Source organism: Orycteropus afer, unplaced genomic scaffold, assembly GCF_000298275.1.
Source record: "Orycteropus afer afer isolate SDZICR_OR568_19922 unplaced genomic scaffold, OryAfe1.0 scaffold00283, whole genome shotgun sequence".
Classification (NCBI taxonomy): Eukaryota; Metazoa; Chordata; class Mammalia; order Tubulidentata; family Orycteropodidae; genus Orycteropus; species Orycteropus afer.
Genome location: NW_006921870.1, coordinates 1,606,049 through 1,621,568, shown reverse-complemented (window position 1 = coordinate 1,621,568; position 15,520 = coordinate 1,606,049).

Here is a 15,520-nt window from a genome sequence, read left to right as displayed (position 1 = left end):
AGCATCCCTGAACCTCCTGAAGCCCTCAGCAGGGAAGGAGCTGGGTGAGTTTGAATATCATTCCTGCTCCTACTCCCCATGTGACCATGGACAAATGATAACTTCTCTGTGCTGCAGTTGACCTGTCGGTAAAGTGGGAACCACACTAGTGCTAACCTCTCAGAGCGGTTGGGGGGATGAGTGAACCAGTCCACTTAAGCTCAGAGAACTGCACCTAATAAACTTTTTTTTTTATTGTTATTACGCACTGTTGAGTCAGTTCCAACTCGTAGTGACCCCATGTACAGCAAAATGAAACACCATCCAGTCCTGCACCATCCTCACAATCCTTGCTATGCTTGAGTACATCATTGCAATTATTGTGTCAGTCTGTCTTGCTGAGGGTCTTCCACTTCTTTGCTGACCTCTACCAAGCAAGATATTCTTCTCGTGTCAGAGTGGTCCTTTCTGACAGTATGATCAAAGTAGGTGATATGAAATCTGGCAATTCCCTCTTCCAAGGAGCTCTCTGGCTGGACAGATTTGTTTGTTCTTCTGACAGTCCATGGTATTTTGAGTATTCTTTGCCAACACCACAATTCAAAGGCATCAACGCTTCTTCAGTCTTCCTTATTCATTTTCCAGCTTTCGTATGCATAGGAGGCTATCAAAAATATCGTGGCTTGGGTTAGGTGCACCCTAGTCATCAATGTGTCATCTTTGCTCTTCAACACTTTAAAGAGGTCTTTTGCAGCAGATTTTCCCAGTGCACTATGACGTCTGATTTCCTGACTGCTGTTTCCTGACTTGACTGTGGATTCAAGTAAAATGAAATCCCTGGCAACTTCAGTCTTTTCTCTGTTCATCATGGTGTTGCTTTTTGGTTCACTTGTGAGGTTTCCATTTTCTTTATGTTGAGGTGTAATCCATACAGAAGATTATATATAGTCTTTGGTCTTCATCAGTAAGTGCTTCAAGTCATCTTCACTTTCAGCAAGCAAAGTTGTGTTGTCTGCATATCTCAGGTTGTTAATGAGTCTTCCTCCAATCCTGATACCACACTGTCTTTCTTACAATCCAGCTTCTCAGATTATTTGCTCAGCATACAGATTGAATAAGTATGGTGAAAAGATACAACCCTGGCACACACCCTTCCTGATTTTAAACCATGTAGTAAATCTCCTTGTTCTGTTCGAATGGCAGCCTCTTGGTCTATGTGCAGTTTCCTCGTTAGCACAATGAAATGTTCTGGAATTCCCATCCTTCTCAGTGTTTTCCATAATTAGTTATGATCCACAAAGTCGAATGCCTTTACATGAAAAACACGGGTAGTCATCTTTCTGGTATTCTTTGCTTTCAGCTGAGATCCATCTGACATCAGCAAAGATATCCTTTGTTTTGAATCCAGCTTGCATTTATGGAAGTTCCCTGTCGGTATACTGCTGCAACCATTTTTGAATTATCTTCAGCAAGATTTTACTTGTGTGCAATATTAATAGGAGCTCTGGTAGCATAGTGCCTAAGGCACTGGACTGCAATATTAATGATATTATTTGATAATTTTCACACTCTTTTGGATCACCTTTTTTGGAATGGGCACAAATATGGATCTTTTTCAGTCAGTTGGCCAGCTCTTCCAAATTTCTAGGCATAAACAGGTAAGGTCCTCCAGGACTGCATCCATTTGTTGAAACATCTCAGTAGATATCCCATGAATTCCTGGAGCCTTGTGTTTTGCCAATTCCTTCAGTGCAGCTTGGACTTCTTCCATCAGTACCATTGGCTTTTTTTTTTTAATCATATGCTACCTCCTGAAATAGTTGGACCTTGACTAATTCTTTTTTTATACAATGACTCTGTATATTCCTTCCATTATCTTTTGATGCTTCCTGCATTGTTCAGTATCTTGCCCATAGAATCTTTCAGTACTGCAACTCGAGGCTTGAATTTTTTCTTCAGTTCTTTCAGCTTGAGAAATACTAAGTGTGTTCTTCCCTTTTGGTTTTCTAACTCCAGATCTTTGCACATTTCATTATAATGATTGACTTTGTCTTCTTGAGCCACCCTTTGAAATCTTTTGTTCAGTTGTTTTATTTAAGCATTTCTTTCATTTATTTTAGCTACTCTACATTTAAGAGCAAGTCTCTTCTGACATCCATTTTTATCTTTTTTTCCTTTCCTGTCTTTTTAATGACTGTTTGTTGGTGTTCAGTGCATCAATCTATTCTTCAGACAATCTCTAAATTCAGGTGGGATATATCAAAGTAGTATTTTGGCTTTCATGGACTTATTTTTTAAAATTTTCTTCAGCTTCACCTTGAACTTGCATATAAGAAATTGCTGGTCTGTTCTACAGCTCCTGGCCTTATTTTGACTGATGATATTGAGCTTCTCTATCTCCTCTTTCCACAGATATAGTTGATTTGACTTCTGTGTAGTCCATCTGGTGAGGTCCATGTGTATAGCTGACATTTATGTTGTTAAAAAAAAGATATTTGCAATGAATAAGTCATTGGTCTTATGATCTCCACCATCATTTCTATCACCAAGGCCATATTTTCCAACTACTGATGATTCTTCTTTGTTTCCAACTTCCGCATTCTAATCAGCAGTAATTATCAATACATTTCTATTGCATGTCTGGTCAATTTCAGACTGGAAAAGTTGTTAAAAATCTTGAATTTCTTCATCTTTTGCTTTGGTGGTTGGTGCATAAATTTTAATAATAGTAGTATTAACTGGTCTTCCTTGTGGGCATATGGATATTATCCTATCACTGACATCATTGTATTTCAGGATAGATCTTGAGGTATTCTTTTTGATGATAGATGCAATACCATTTCTCTTCAGTTTATCATTCCTGGCATAGTAGATCATATGATTGTCTGATTCAAAATGGCCAAAACAAGTCCATTTCAGCTCACTAATGCCTGGGATATCTATCTTTATGTGCTCCATTTCATTTTTTGACAGCTTTCAATTTTCTTAGGTTCATACTTCATACATTCCATGTTCTGATTATTAATGAATGTTTGCAGCTCTTCCTTCCCATTTTGAGTCATGCCCCATCAGCAAATGAAGGTTTCCAAAACTTTACTCCATCCTTCTTATGTAGGGTTGACTTTACTTTGAGGAGGCCTTCCAACATGAGCTGCTCATCTTCATGCACTTTGGCAGACAATGTGTTTCATTGCTATTCATAAGGCTGTGAGTGGCCAGTTTTTTCAGAGATGGATGGCCCCATTCTTCTTCCCAGTCTGTCTTCATCTGGAAGCTCTGCGGCAACCTGTCCACCATGGGTGATCCTGCTGATATTTGACATACCAGTGGCATAGCCTCCAACCTCACACCAACCACACAAGCAACCACACAGCAAACCACCACAGTCCAACAAACTGACAGATGGTGGTGGTAATAAACTTTAGCTCTTATTATTACGAGGGACACAGGTAGTTGTGATGTTGGTAAAATCGTAAGCCTTCATGTCTCTTTTGCCTGCAGAGCAGTATTCAGTGATTTCACTGTTGTTGTCAGGCACCTGCTGTAGGCAGGCCCTGGGCTGGCTGCTGGGTGCACACTGTCTCTCAGCACCCCTACTGGATCCAGGTTTCCTGAGTGCATGATCTGGGCCTCAGACATCTGAGTCTTTTGAGGATTGAATCAGAGTCCACAGGGTTGGTGTGGGCAGGATCTTTAAGACTCCTGTAATCTAATCCTCTCATTGCACAGATGGGGAAACTGAGACCCCAGGAAATAGGCAGAAGCTGGGCTCACGGGTGCCTGCTATAGTAAGGCAGTGTGACATAGGGCTGAGAGGTTGGCTTTCCTTCCTAGCTTGGCTTCTCACTAGCTGTGTAGCCCTGGTAAGGCATGGCACCATCACCTGAGCTTCAGTCTTTCCTACTATAATATGGGGCTCAAAATAATGCCCCATCAAGGGTCATTGAAAAGATCAAATGAGATGTAATACAGTAAACCAGGAACTCAATTAATATTAACTAATGGTGGTATAAACAGTTAAGGCCTTCAACTGCTAACCAAAATGTTGGATGGAACAAAATTCAAAGTTATAAGAAAGACCTGGCTTACTGGTCTGATGAAGACTGCTGGAACCCCCAGTCCCATGGCCCTTAGACATCCCTTAACTGGAAACTGAACTCAAACCGTGTGGATCAACTTCCAGCAAAATGATAGACCTGTAAGATGAACAGCGACACTGGGAGGGTATGCACTCAGAACAATCAACATATGAGATCAAGAGGGAAGCATTTGTCCAAGGATAGAGCTCTGGTAGCATAGTGCCTAAGGCACTTGACTGCTAACCAGAAAGCTGGCAGTTCAAACCCACCAGCCACTCCTTGGAAGGAAGGTTGGGCAATCTACTTCCGTAGTGATACTGCCTCGGCAACCCAAGGAGGGGTTGCTATGAGTCGGGTGTGACTCGATGGCACATAACAACAACACAACATAACAGAGCTAGAAAGGCTGGAAGGGATGGGATGGCAGGACAAAGGGAAGGAATGGGCACAGCCAGGAAGTGGGAAGATTGCTGTTGCATTAGGGGGATTGCAGTGAATGTCACAGAACAGAATGTGTGTGGATTGTTGAATGGAAAACCAATTTGCTCTGTAAACTTTCACCCAAATCAGAATTTAAAAAAAAAACAAAACAAAAACAAAACAACCCACACAAAATGTCGGAGGTTTTTGAGTACAACTACGTGTGCCTCAGAAGAAAGGGCTGGTGACCTATTTTTGAAAAATCAGCCGTTGAAAATCCTATAGAGCAAACAGGACAGCTAGAATGGAAATACTGAGGATGTTCACACATTGTGAAGAGTGTAACCAATGTAATTGAACACTTTGCATAGAAATTGTTGGATGGAACCCTAAACTGTTGTGTAAACCATTAAAAACATAATACATTATTTTAAAAATTATATATTTAAAATATTAAAACACAAAGCAAAAACAAAACTACAGAGCACAGTTCTCCTCTTACACAATATATGGAGTTGCTATGAGTCAACAACTTTTTTTTTAAATGATACTCAGGTCAGAATGAGGACGGAATATTCTAATCAGAGCTGTGCAAAGACCATCATGATAGTGGTGGACACAGACAGGCCTCCAGGTTCATGGGCATGCTGTAAACACCAGGCAGGAATCTCCTTGGCATGTGTTAAAGCCTTGTCCTCACACAGCTGTGCTTTGCAGATGGGGCAAGGGGCTGGGGAGGTGACTTGCTGAAATTTCACAGTCAGGATGGAAGAGGCAAGGCCCACTCCAGCACTCCCTCAAGAGCTTGACATCTAACTCCGCTGCGTGTTCACCACCTATAAGAGCCCTGCCTGGGTGACCTCTCCTCCCAGGAGGTGTATTAGTGGAGGGTTTCCTTTCAGAGGGGAGGCCATTTGGCTGGGCAGCTGCTAGGCATGCTCCTAACCCTTTCCCACTCTATGAGCCTAAGATCTATCCTCACTATGGGGTCCTGGTCTTAGGACTCTTGGGGAAGAGGTAGCCTGCCAGCGAGGTTCCTGCTGTGTTGAGGGTAATTGGCTGGGCCCATGGACCCTGACTCCATGTACAAGCAGCAGCTGATCATCTTGGTAACTGATACCCCAGGCTGCCAGACAGAGTTATGGCATGTGCCTGTGAGCCTATTTTGTCTAATAGGTTAAATAGCCTTTGGAAATTCCTAGAGCCCATCTGGTCCTAGTTACACCACAATATTGCTGTCTCTTCAGCTCACAGACAAGGGAACACTTTTATTTCTCCTTTCAGAGTTCAGGAATGTGCTTTAAACACTAGTGGGTAGACGCCCATTTGGGTCCCGGAGTTCCTTGCTCAGCGGTTGGACCCATCATTCATTTAAAGGGCCACACCTCCTTCCCCTCAGCTCTCCAAGCTCCATAACACCCTGGGAATCCTGAGAGTGCTGTGGGAGGGCAGCCATTTAGTGATGTCGTCAACCTCTGTGCTTCCTATCTGAATGCTAGGGTCAGAGTTCTGACTTTCAGGGTTCTTGTTAGAACTGAGCACAGCCTCTCATGTGGTAAAAAACCAGTTGCTGTCAAGTGGATTCTGACCTCATGTGTGTCAGAGTTGAATTATTCCATAGGGTTTTCAGTGGCTGATTCTTTTGAAGTAGATCACCAGGCCTTTCTTCTGAACTGCCTCTGAGTGGACATGAACTGCCAACTTTTTGGTTAGCAGTTCAGATTTAACTGCAGCTTACATGCAGATTTCCCAGATACCTCAGTGAATTTTAGCAAAGCCCTGACAAGTCCAAGTGCTGGTAGCCTCCTCTGTAAAATGGGGTAAAATTGGGGTGAAGGAGCTTTGGAAAGGGTTGTGTAACTCTTGGGGTTGTCAATCAGAGTCCCTCCTGCATCTCATCTACCCACACACACCACAGTCATCTCAAGAACCAGCAGGTAAAAATAACACAAATGCTCCACATCAAAGACACCCTTAAGAGGCCCAGGTCATGCTCCATTTGCTTTTCCTGGGGCCCAAGTATGTTTATTTCTTCCCTGGAGTTCTTGTCCCTTTGGGTCCCCTTGTTGTTGTTGTTGTTATGTGCCGTAGAGTCAAACCCGACTCATAGCGACCCCTCCTTGGGTTTCCGAGGCAGTATCACTACGGAAGTAGGATTGCCCAACCTTCCTTCCGAGGAGTGGCTGGTGGGTTTGAACCGCCAGCCATCTGGTTAGCAGGCAAGTGTCTTAGCCACTATGCTACCCCTGATTGGCTGTGGTGGACTGAGGCTGGCTGTGGCTGCCCCATGCTGCCTCCCTTACCCACGGCCCTCCCACTCCATACTTCCGGACTCTTGGCTACAGCCCTGGACCACTGGGGCCAGCGGTAGCTTTCCTGCTTCCTTGAGAATGTCCCACTCCTCCAATCCTGTTACTCTGGCGAAGTGCCAGGTTCAGCACCTTGTCCTCCCTGCCCCAGCCCTGCTGCTCCTTCCAGGCCAGCTGAGTTTGTGCCTTTCTGCGTTTTCTGAAATTAGGTACTGCCATGTACTTGCGTAGCCGAGGAACTGTGACTGCAAGTGGCTTGGTCCCTTCCAGGTGGAAGCTAGTGCATGTTTCTGCACATTTCTCCATGTTCCAATGCGGAATCATATTTTGAGCTGTAGCCTTTGTCAGCCTGATTGCCCCAGGCAAACTGGAAAAGGTCCACAGATTGAGCAGGAAGTAAACGTTTGTGGTTTTAAGCTACTGAGATGTAGGGATGGGTTGTCACTGAAGCACAAACTAGCTCATCCTGATTAATAGATACCCCATTTCCCTGATCACAGAGAAGTTAGCAATGCAGTGAGACTCCTGGCAGACTAGAGTCCTTACCTAGGTTTAGTCATTTTGTTGCAGGAGGGAAGGGGCTTTGTTTCACAGATTATAGAGCAGCCGTATTTCCCACTACAAAAAGGAAAGCCTGTCTAAGCATGGAAGAGTAAACAGATTAAAAAAAAAAAAAAAAAAGTCAGGCGAGGGGAATCTGGTGATATCAAGACAGGATAGCCATGAACACCAATATAAGTTGTACACTGCACAACTCCAAGGAGTGCTATGTATGGTAATCACTTTCCATGTGTAAATTTATTAGGACAGTGTTCCAGGACACAGCAGTCAACTGTCTTGAGGAAATGGAGCACAATACACAAAACTGCTATACAGGCTAGCCCCCATCCTATGTGAATACCTGATTTCACCAAGTATTTCCCTGGTTTGAGCAGTATTGGTAGAATGTATTCTTCTGATGAATTTCCTTTGTTGCCAAGTCTTGTTCACAGCCCAATCATTGACAGTTTAGTCACCTAGAAGACACACAAAACTTGTCTTCTATTTCTAGAGCAAACTCTATATGCTTTTAAAAATACCTTGACAGTAAAAGAGGAGACAGAATAACCATTAAACACAACAACAACAACAACAACAATGACAATTTGAGGCCATTTGTTTTGGGACAAAAGACCTTTCCTATCTCAGCATGCACTAAGAGCCCCACTGTACTATGGTGTGGACTGTAAATTGTTCACATTGGTAAATTTTCTTTAGGAACACAGAGAAAACATTGTGTAGACTTAATTTCCTCTTAAAATGATTAAATTAGAACTATGTTGTTGCTTAAAAGGATAAACAAAAATTATCTTGAGAATCCACATATGTAGCATAAGCTTGGTAAATATCATGTCATTGTATAAGAAAGGACCCCTACCCCAGCTGGGACCCTGACTGTAAATGACAAGTGTTGCTGGGAAGGTTCAGAGAGCTTGGGTTCTGGGCTCAGACGTTCTGGGCTAGAGTCCTGGAGCTGCCTCTTTATATCTGTGTGACACCCCCCTCCAACAAGCTTCAGTTGACACTTCTCTAAAATGGGCATGCTGATACCTGGAGCCTATCTGGTCTTAATTACACCTTAAGGGATGGTGGGAAGGGTAAAGTGGATGTGGAAATCACACAGCACGTGGTAGGTGCTCCGGACACAGTGCTGGTGTCAGGGCAATGGCTGAGTAGGCTGATGCATGGTCCAAGGGGCCCAGGCCTACTGGCCTTGAATCCTCACATGGCTTCACTGAATGCCTGTGACCAAGTCACTCCACTCAGTAGCATCCCCCCACCCCCAGTCAAGTGCAGATATAGCACTTTCTGTGACTGCTTATTTCATTGTCCTCTCTTCAGAAAGAAAGGGGCAGAGACCGGGTTTGTTTCCCCACAATGCTATGCTAGAATAGGGCCTGGGGCACTTAGTAGGTGCTTGGTCCATACTTTCACTTGCATTAGTTGGGAAAGAGTTGGCTGGTGCCCATTGGGGCTGCCTGTGGCCTCCCCCCCCCCCCACACACACACTGTGGGGAATTGGCCAGGAGAAATCTTTAGCTAGGCCAGAGTAGAGACCTACCTCCTGTTTCAGTTCTGTGGAGTAGCAGGCTGGGTGTCCCCTCCAAATAGAAGGGACCCCACCCTCTCCTGGGCCAGTACCCCTGCTCCCTGCTCCATTCTGGCCCCCTTCCCAGGTTCCTCTCTGTCAGGCCACTTGGCAATGGCAAGACATCAGGAAGGGAGTTCCTGGCCCCTTCAGCATACGAAGGCTAACACCACAATTATTTTTCCACCTGGAGTTTCCAAGGAGTTGCTGCACGCCAGTGGGCAAGGGAGGAGCCAAGTTTTTTCTCTCTATCCCAGAGGAGACCAAAGCTAGGGTGAGCTGGGTGGGGCTGGCTGGCGCCTATGCTCTTCTGATCTTAGGCTGATGACTTAACTTCCCTGGCTGCCTTCATCTGTAAAATGAGAATGATCTTCATAGCTACCTCTTAAGGCTGTTGTGAGGAATAAATAAGTCAATCCATATAAAAGGCTTAGGATGAAGCTTGGCACAGAGTAAATGCTGCAGAAACGAAGTATGATTATTATTATTAAGCTTCATTCTGATCTGGATTCTAGTCTTAATTCTGACACCTTACACCTGGGCAACCAGGTCTCACTCTTGTCTCTGAGTCTCTGCGCTCCCACGTGAGGAGAAGGTTGTGAAGTCCATGTGAGGTCTCATGTAGGACAGCCCAGCTCAGAGGCAGGTATGTAGGTGAAGCTGAGTCTGTGCAAAATGCCCCCTTCCTTTTGTGGCTCTCCCACTCTCATCTTTATTCCTCTAGCCTGAGAGGTACCCAGAGGCAGGAGATGGGTCCCCTGACCTCTGGCAGGTCCTCCCAACTCTGTGAACCACAGAAAGGGTAGCCCAGTGGGCCTGTGGATGTGGCCCTTTTCCATCCCCCATTGTTGAGAAGGAAAACTGAGTCCTGGATTGGATAGACCGGCCCAGGTCATCCTGCAGCTGAGCAGCTGTCCAGAGCCCAGCATTGCATGGTCAGGCCAGCTCCCCAGGGCCCAACTATGGGAACATGCTGTCCCAGCCTGCCTGGCAGCCAGTCCTGGCTGTTGTTCGGGACAGAGAGCAGTCATCAGCTCTGCTTGTGACGGCCCACCCTGTCCTCAGCTCCTGTAGCTGATGGCTGAATGAGGTTGTGTGCTGGGTGACCTGGGGACAGGCCTGACCCTCCATAGGCTCCTTCACCACCATCCAGAGAACCAGGGATGGGGTAGGGAGGGAGTGCCGCTCCAGCTCAGGGCCTGTGGAAGGAAATAGGCGGCCACAGGTAGAGTACTGATGCTCCATAAGACTGCATACCCTGATGGCATTTGGGTGGCAGGAATGATGTCATCGTTTCACAGAAAATGCAGAGGCCAGGGTGGCTTCTCTGGCTATGGGCAGCTCTCCCATGGCCCTGCTTCCCTGCCTCCTCTACCTACCTCCTACTCTGGCCCAGATGAGCCTGTGCTAAGGGAAGCAGCCCCTAGTGTGGCTGGGCAATGGAGGAGAGTGAGCCACTAAGGCTTTTGGGAATAGGCCTCCCACAGGAGGAGTAATGGTGGCACTGGTCAGGAGAGCCTGTCCTGGGCTAGGTAGATCTGGTGAGGGAATGGGGCTGAGGTTGGCCATGCAGGAGTTAACAGTCTGGCAGAACCAGGAAGAGCAGCAGGTTCCAGCCTTGTAGGCAGTCTTGGAAACCAAGGCAGAGGCTCAGTCATAGGACCTGATAAATATGACCTGGGTGAGGAGGCAGCTACTATGTGGGCACTGGAGCCCAGGGTCACTGTGCATCAGGGTCCCAACCTGCAGCCATCACCCTCCAGCCCTACATGCTGTCTCCTCCTTGCCCTATCAGGTCAGGCACAGGCCCAAGCAGGGGACGCCTGTTCAGGGGCACTAGAGCCTGGGTCTTGGGTTCAAATTCTGCCTGTGCCCCTCCCTGACTGTACTCCTTGGGCAAGCCCCTTCTCCTCACTGTGTGTCCATTTCCTCTCTATGAATGGAAAGCAATGGCACCACCACACAGGGTAGATGAGAAACTTGGCAGCTGGGTACCCTGAAGGCCTGGCTTGTAGTTAGTACTCAATGCCTGTATCTTCCTTCCCCAACCTTTCTATGGCTAAAGGGCCTGAGGATGCAGGTGCTGGTGAATTAGTGCTGGCACTGGCTTCCAAGGCCTGGGAACCCTCAAGATCCGTCCTTGGCTTCTTTTGCCCATGGTGCCAGCCCAGAGCATATCCTCTGCTTGTGGGAACTTGGGTTAATACCAGGAACAGAGGGCAGACTGTGGGGAGGGGAGAGACAGCCTGGCTGGATGCTTGGCTCAGGAACTGCCAAGGTCTCTCAGGCACATGATAGACAGTAGGCACCTGCTGGCCAAGCTGAGGGCCATGGGCTGCTAGCTAGATCCAGCAAAACAGTGGTGACCCCACAGGGCTAGGCATTGGGAGGCTGGGGGAAGCCTGCATGAGGGTGAGCTAGTATGTTCCCAAAAGATGGTTGGAATGATGCTCACCCTGGAGCTCCCTATGGTGGATAGATGTGTGGGATGTGTTGTGTGTCTGTGTGTGTGTGGCATCAGCTGGCTGTGTATGTGTAGGATATCCAACCAGCGTTGACAGAGCCCAGAGCCTGAATCAGGTGTGCTAGTTGACTAAGGTATCAGGGACCGAGCTCCATCCCAGAGCCCAGGCGGGCCCAAACAAGTGGGGTCTGGGTTCCTGGAGGACATGGATGAGGGTTAGAGCTCAGCATGCCTTTGTGCACATGAGAACATGCACTCGGCAAATATAGCTGGCATACTCAGGCATGGGGTGTGGAGTGTAGGCTTAGCTCCAACCCCGGTCTGCGCTCCTAGTGTCCTTGTGCAGTTGCACCCTGCACTCCTGAATTGTCCTCAGAACCTGTCCTTCCCTGAGGCTGGCCCTGAAGTTCTGTGAGCAGGGTGGTGGTGGGGGAGATGAACAGTGTTTTGACTGGCTGTGTCTTTTAAGTCCCTGCCTCCCTCATCAGTGACTTCAGGCCTTGGGCGTGCATGCAGTAGAGTAGGCTTTCTCTCTCTGGTGCCAGCATCTGGGGGTTCTGCCCCTGCCATCCTGGAGGACAAAGAATTGGACTATTGGGACATCTTTATGTAGATTTAGGGGTGCCTTAGTGTCTTAAGTGGGAGCTCTGGTGGCACAGTGCCTAAGGCATTTGACTGCTAACTGGAAGGCTAGTGGTTCAAACCCACCAGCAACTCCTCAGAAGGAATATTGGGCAATCTACTTCCATAGTGATATTGCCTCAGAAACCCAAGGAGGGATCGCTATGAGTTGGATTCAACTCGATGGCAATTAGTGAGTTTAGTGTCCTAAGAAGTGAGCCAGTGGAGTGTGACCTCACTGTGGAGTGACCTTCTGTTGCAGATGCTACAGCTGCTCCATCCAAGTACTGTGCGTCAGGCTGTGGCTGTGTTCCTCCCAATCCACATCTTTGCCCACCTCCTTCCCAGGCCCTCTTCCCTTGGTGCCTCAAAAGCTTTCCTGGGAGCATTCCCTGCTGGCACTACAGTCCCCCCACCCAGGGCAGGGCCAGGCTGAGATGAGGCACTCTTTGCTTTGCACAGGGGCTGCCTCTGATCTTTGGGGATGGTCTCAGGGCCACCAGAGTTCTCTCCCCCTTGGCAGCCTGAGCCCTGGAGAGAGCTAGGGCTGGAGACAGAGGCCCACTGGGGGATCTCAGAGAGCTGCTGCTTTTCTCAAGGAAAATAAGAGTTGAAGTTGAAATCGTAGTTATGTTAGTGTAGGCCCAAAAGGATGTAGTTGGCCAACTAATTTGCAGGTACTCTAGCTCTGATAGGAACTAAGCCATTGGCTTCCCTTCCTTCTAAAGGTTCTGTGGCAGCAGAACCTAAGAGTGTCTGGCACCAGAAACCACTAGGGCCATCTCCCAGCATCCTAGCATAATCAGTGCTTTGAAGGCAGGAAATGCAGGAGACTATGTGGGCTCTGAGGAGACAACTCCAGCCAAGGAAGGCTTCCTGGAGGAAGGTATATGTGAGTTGAGCCTTGAAGGGTGAATAGTATATCTCTACGTTGGGCAGGCTATTCTAGGCAGAAGCACAGCATGTGCAAAAGCCCAGGGGCTTTGTACCTTTTGGACGAGATGGATAGGGCAGTGGTTGGAGCCCAGAGGCCTGTGGAGGACAGGACAGGAAGCTTTGGTTTTCTAAAATGCCTTCTCCCTACTTCAGGCCTCTTCCTGTTTTGACCTCTTCCTCCTGCTGCCAAAAAACTACCTCTCTCTTTGGCAGCTGAAAGGGCATGCAGTCTGGAGTTAAACATGTGTGAGGCCCCTACTTGTCTCTGCCACTTGCTTTTTAGCTTTGGGATGGTTGCTTTTTCTCTCTGAGTCTCAGTTTCCTTATCTATAAAATGGGGTCGATCCTCCTTCCACAGTTGTTGTGAGGAAAGAATGGAATAAGCTTGACTAAATCCTCTCCCAAACTCTGTTAAAAACTAGGGGATAAAATGATGAAAAACCAAGGAAACAAGCAATAACATTAAAATAGTGAGTTTTTTTTCCCCCTTCCTCCCCTTCCCATCGAAGCCTCTGCTCTCTGGAAACCCTCCTCCCAAGTCCAGGGAAAAGCAATAATCCAGGACTTTTCTGCTTCCACCTCCCTATGTGATTCTCAAATGAGCCTTGCTTCTTCCTGAGCCTCAGTTTTCTCATCTGTAAAATGGGCATCACAGGAAGGATCCATAGAGGTGGTGCTTAAAATGCTCCTGACTGGTAAGGGACCTTCTTAGAGGGCAGTCAAGCGCCTCCCAACTCCTCTCCTTCCAGTTTTTAGGACAATATGCTGGGTTGTCCACAACTAAGGAAACTGATGCCCAAAGGGAAACGAGATGTAATTCCTAGCTATGCTCTTGCTGTGTGGCCTTCAACAAGTCCTGGTTTCCTGGGACTCTGTTTCCCCAGCTCTGGCTCTTTCTACGCTGTTTCTGGAACTTCTTATTGGATCAAAGTGGATTCCAAGGCCAGGGAAGACTTGGTGGAGGGAGGGAATAAAAGGAAGGATAGGCTTGGAGGAACTCAGCCTGGGAGGCCCAACTGTTAAGGACATGAGAATAGTCTGAATGCCCTGCCTCCTGAGAAGGCTCTCTGCCACCGTGCATTCCTTCCCTGCCTGGTTGTCTTTCTTGGCTCCAAAGGGATGGTATCAGTCCAGATAGTGCTGCCTGAGCTGAGGGCAAAATCCTTAATGAGGGGAGCTGGCAGTGTGGCCAGGGACTTCTGGGCAGCTATCCAGCTGGACAGGTCTCCCAACAGGGCCTGGTCTTAGCACCCTCTCATGAAAGCCTTTTTCAGGGTACTCTGCTGGACTCAACAGGAGAGTGCGCTATGAGCTTTGAGGCCAAAAGCCCCACTCCCAGATGAGCCAGGATATAAGATGATAGGTGAGAGCAGACCCTTCCATGGGTGGGAATTGTAGGAGCCTCAGAGTGGGCACCATACTCTCTACCTCTATTAGAAATCTTTTGTAATAAAAAAAATTATAAGACAAATCCTAAAGAATGACAAAATGCTTTGACCATTGTGCCCTAATCTCTCATTTTAAGCTGTCAGCTCATGAGTACTTTATTTATGAATATAATAGGGAAGCAATCTACTTTCATAGGGGTGTAGACTTGGCAATTTGCAAAATAAAAGTGTAACAAAAAGTGGAAGCAGCTCAAATACACATCAACAGAAGAATGGATAAACAAAATGTAGTATGTCCATACAGTGGAATATTATTCTTCAATAAAAAGGAGAGATGGTAAAAAATAAAAAAAGATACGAATTTCTGATACATGCTGCAACATTGATGACCCTTAAAAACTTTATGCTGTGTGAAAGAAGCCAGACACAGAAGAACAAATCCTGTATGATCCCACTTATATGAAATATCTAGAATAGGCAAATGCATAGAGACCACAGTGTATTAGTGGTGACCAGGGGCTGGGAAAGGAGGGTGGAGAGTGAATGCTAATGGGTACAGGTTTCTTTTTGGGGTGAAGAGAATGTCCTAAACTTGGATTGCAGTGATGGTTGCACAGCATACTAAAAGCTAGTGAATTGTAACCTCTAAATGGTGAATTGTAGAAATGTGAATTATATGTTAATAAAAATATTTAAAAAAGATGTGTGCTTTATTTGTTAACATGAGTATGCCAATATTAAACAATAAAGTCTTTTGTATTGAAGATTACGAAAAGTCATTAAAGTCCCTGAAATCAGTGTGCCCGTGGTCTGAGCATGGGGTATCTTCTTTGAGCTTTGATTTCCTCTGTAAATGGGTATATAATAGTGCCTTTCTCATAGGGTAGTTGTGAGGGGTCAGGGGAGTGCTATCTCTTTCATTATTGCTATTTAATCACTATTACGGTTTTTTCCACTAAGCTGTTAGCCCCATGGGTGCAGGAAATTTGTCTGTTTTATTGATGATTGGCTCCCCAGTGTATGGAGTTGTGACTGAGATGATCCTCAACAAATGTTCCTTGAATTGATATTACTAGTTTCCTACTGGTGTGTACACATGCATGACCACCTATAGGAAAATGTCTGAGAGGGTATGTACCAACTCATGGCCATGCTCCCTGTGGGAACCTCTCCTTTAGGAAGCTCTGGTTTCTTGG